This window comes from Priapulus caudatus, unplaced genomic scaffold (genome assembly GCF_000485595.1).
Source record: "Priapulus caudatus unplaced genomic scaffold, Priapulus_caudatus-5.0.1 Scaffold476, whole genome shotgun sequence".
Classification (NCBI taxonomy): Eukaryota; Metazoa; Priapulida; class Priapulimorpha; order Priapulimorphida; family Priapulidae; genus Priapulus; species Priapulus caudatus.
Window position 1 is genome coordinate 43,878 of NW_014577537.1, and position 4,977 is coordinate 48,854.

Sequence of the window (4,977 nt, forward strand, 5' to 3'; positions counted from 1 at the left end):
GAGAGAGAGAGAGAGAGAGAGAGAGAGAGAGAGAGAGAGAGAGAGAGAGAGAGAGAGAGAACGTTGATCAAATAGACATATCGACGACATCAACACTGCGCGACGCACGTGCGCGCGTTCATATGTGGGAACACACCGTTACACAGTTACTCACGCATTCACGCGCACGTACGCACCTAATATTCTCATAATGATTAGACCTCAAACGCATTAGGACTGTGCGCAAACTCATAAAAACATATAGCGTGTGTCGTATAGACTATACTACCTTCGCTGCGTAAAACAACGACCAGTGCACATTGAGACCCCCCCTCCCCCAACGAATCGTTTGAACATCTATTTTTGGTGTCCAATATCGCAACGTAATTTCGACCGATATTCAACGTTGAAACAAAGTCTATGTTGTGTGAACACTATTCTAGTGTAATTATATCAGGAGTAAAATACTAAGGAGAGAGTATCCATGTTATTAACTTAACTCTGCCTACCTATGACTCGCGGTAGCTTTACGAATGTTAGCCGTTCATTGCCACCGTACGTGTATATGTACTACTGTTGCGCGCACAAACATCAAAAGTAGGCCTACAGTTGAAATCGAGGTTATGAATACTATTTAATAAATAATGGATTGAAATAGGCTTAAATTTATAAAAATTAAAATACACGAGGTGCGTGTGATGTTTAATGTTTTATTTAGTACATGTGCCAAAAAATATAGGCGTCCTTGAAAATTGTACTTATACTCGGTACAGTAATGTATACCTACAGCGACCAACAGTAAAAACCTGCGTATAAAAACCTGCATTTTTCCAAGTTATCCTAAAAAGGTTCTTATATAATTGGCGTTTACTGGGAAATTAGACTATTTAGGTTCTTAAATGGGTTCTTATTTTTTAAAGAAAAAAATGTGCTTGTTGCTGGTAGAATATTAGTGCGGTCCATTGTTTATATAAAATATGCATATAATTATGTGTAAATAAAATGACTGCAATCTAGACAAATACAAACGCTATTCGAGGTTATCTTATTTCTTTTTATGCCCTTTATACCTAATAAACATTACAATATTTTATTACAATATAATACAATCTTTTCATTGCCCGATAGAGCTTGTTTTAGTTGATTTATAAATATTTAAGTGTTAATTTATTTTTATCAAAGAAGAACCTGTTTCAAATTTTAGGCTAAATGTAGAATCTTAGCTTAATTAACAGATTCTTAATCACTTAGTTCTTATACGCGGGTTTTTACTGTATTGCACATATAATATCACAGCGTTGTGGTAAGAGCTTATAATGATAGACCATTAATTGTTGAATACACGTACACGACATGTTAATAGATGAATTCAAGAGCGATAGTTGTTGAGTATGCGTAAAGACAGAAATAACTGCGTAACTGTATAGCAGAATAGTTCAAAATGTTATTCAATAAATATCTACAAGTGTCGCTACTCAACATAGTCATACACAATACTTCAGTTCAAGAGTAGCATAATTTGAGATTCAAACACTTCTGATCTGTTAAATAGTGATATATACCTGACATCTGCACATTTAACATGCATAATAAATTTAATCTAACTGATCCTCAAAATCACGCAGGAATAGCTATATATATAAGACAATAACACGAGTGCAAACAAAGACGTTGTCATTAAGCATATGAAGAGTTTTGGTGGGATTCCAAATTCAAATTGGAATTATTTTAAATTGTCGTAGGATTTGAACTAATCATACAATACGAGGTGACTAAACGTTTATCGAGCGTTTTTTTTTTATATAGCCACGCCTACGCAATAGGCTGTAATTCGTGATACGCCCACCCCGCAATCGGCTGACTAGTGTCTCCCTGTGTCCTGTAACCGTCGATGAGCTCGCACGCACGCGTTTCAGAGTTGTAGCTAAACGAGGCGCATTTACTTCTCAATGCATAGCAGGATGTGGCACAGTGTGGACTGGAGTGGGCCACGAAGGTTCTGTAGGGTGCAGTTTGTCCCTCTAGTTTCGGCCCGATATTGGAGAAAAATATCCCCTCGGCTGCAGCTGTGATAGAGCCATTATTTATTCAATATAAGACCTATACATATTTATATATATATATGCTCAATTAACACATCGAAACGTGCCAAATAAGGAAAAACTATGAGAGTAGGAAGAAAGAGAACGAGAGAAGGATGCAATAGGAAATGGACATAGTATAGAACGAGCACAAGAATTAGAGTGACAGACAGACAGACAGACAGACAGACGGACGGACGGACGGACGGACGGACGGAAGGACGGATGGACGGACGCACGGACAAACAGACAGACAGCCAGACAGACAGACAGACAGATAGATAGACGGGCGGGCAGGCATACAATCAGACAGACAGACGGGCGGGCAGGCATACAAACAGACAGACAGATAGACAGACAGATAGAGAGCTAGTAACAAGGAACGGAGAGGCGAGATGAGAAGGAGGTCTATTTTATTATACTTGCTCTTGCACTTGAAGCCATTTCCAAGGTATCCGTCTAGGCAGTTGCAAGTGAACGATCCAGCCGTGTTAACGCAAAAAGCATTGGGGTCACATGGGTGTGCACCACATTCATCAGTATCTATAGGCAAAAGGACGAAAGCAAGTTAATTCATCTTCGACAGCGAAAACAATCTTTTCCTATTCTAACACGAGCATTGACGCAACAAGGCACTTGCCAAAATAAGGCAACATAACTCAGATTATTTGCACAGAAACCCTTTTTTTTTTTACAAAAACCCATTACTTCATCATGTGCTGCGCATTTTCCTAAAGAAAATTGCATGGGTTTGTTAAGGGGCGATAAAGCCCACGGGAATCATACAGCGTATTTTCTTTTCCCGGGATACGCCGGGCACATGCAAGTTGTCAACATTTGGTAGAAACAAACCGTGCGATGGGCGATGTCCGGCATTAACCTACCTGCGCAAACTAAGCCATCACCCGTGTAGCCAGTGTGACATGTACACGTGAAGCTCCCAATCGAATTTACACAATCGGCATTCGTGTCGCATGGTGTCATAGCAGTGCATTCATCTACGTCTACCAAAAACAAAAAGTCGTACGGCGTTTAATGATAATTCTGCGCGAATTAGAAATATTAAACTATAGACGCTAATTCATTTTTAGGTTTTCAGTAAGAGCGCGTTAATAAAATTCATCAATAAAATAAATATTAATTAATAATAAATCCATCTTATCTTTATATGACACATTCGAATTCTACGACGCTCGTGAGTACTGACTTTACTAAGTCGATGCTAGTCTAGATATTCGGTTTTCCTTTGTTGAATGAGTTTCATCCAACGATTTTGGATAGCGAGACAGGATAATATATCTTGCACTATGATAACACAAAAGATATCATGTGTGTGTGTGTGTGTGTGTGTGTGTGTGTGTGTGCACGCTGCCGCCTTGGCCCGCTAATCACCGCTAAAGCGCAGACACACGTGAACGCTGAACGCCCCTCACGCGCAGAGAAAGAGAGAGAGAGAGAGAGAGAGAGAGAGGGAGAGAGAGAAGAGAGAAAAAAGGAAAGAGAGAGCGCGCGCGAGAGAGCGAGAGAGCGTGAGAGCGAGATGTGTAGGTGGGGGAGGGGGATGAAAGATATAAAGTAGAAAGGGCCAGTAACAAGGAACAGAGAGGCGAGATGAGAAAGAGGTTCATTTATTATAGTTTCTTTTGCAGTTGAAGCCATTTCTAAGGTATTCTTCTAGGCAGGTACAAGTAAACGATCCAACCGTGTTAACGCAAAAAGCATTGGGGTCAAATCGGTATGCGGCACATTCATCAATAGCTAAGCAAAGCGACGAAAGCATTCATGTTGATCTTGACTACCTTTATCTAGAGACAATCCCTAAATGTGGATGATTCGCATGTGCATGATTATGAATTTTCCCGTGTTCATTTGGTTGTAGATTGGCTGCTCTCTAGTCAACAGCGAAAACAATCTTTTCCTATTCTAACACGAGCATTGGCGCAACAAGCTCCATTTTCTCGACACTTGCTTGCTTGCCAAAATAAGTCAAAATAACTCCAGAATACAGTAAACACTCGCATAAAAGAACCCGTGATTTTCTGTTTCAGGCTGAAGAGGTTCTTATATATATGGTACATAGTGAGAAATCAGCCTGAAGAGGTTCTTAAAGAGGTTATTATTATTTTATTTGGGGGGGGGGATATTGTGTACATTATCTAGGTAAAATTGGCTTTAATTAGTGAATAATTGACACTAATTAATTAACCAACTGCTTAATATGAGAAATTATATGTCTGTTTAAATTCATTTGAGTTAATTTATTTATCACCTTTAATTTACTTATCATATTAAACACAATAAAAGGTCAAATGCTGTGAAAATTGATTTGACTAATAGTAGACAGTTTCCAATGGTGTAGCACATGCTTGGATTGCCCCAGTTTGCTCTAATTTTCGGTATTTTTTTTATATAAGAACCTGTTTAATTTATCAGGCTGAAGAGGTTCTTATAAAATAGGTGCTTTATTGGTCCAATTTCAGCCTGGAGGTTCTTGAAATCACGGGTTCTTTTATGCGGGTGTTTACTGTATTCACTCACAAACCTTCTTTTTTTTTAAACAAAAACCCATTACTTCATCATGTGCGCATCTTCTTGACTGAAATGGCATATAAGCAATAATGACATTTTAAGGAATGGTTATGTTAAGGTGCGATAAAGCCCACGGGAATCATACAGCGTATTTCCTTTTCCCGGGATACGCCGGGCACATGCAAGTTGTCAACATTTGGCAGAAACAAACCGTGTGATGGGCGATGTCCGGCATTAACCTACCTGCGCAAACTAAGCCATCACCCGTGTAGCCAGTGTGACATGTACACGTGAAGCTCCCAATCGAATTTTGCTCTCTCTTCGGTCGCCCCATCTGCTCGGCCCTTCTAACCTTCTCCTTCTCTCTCGTCACACGGTATCTCTCTCT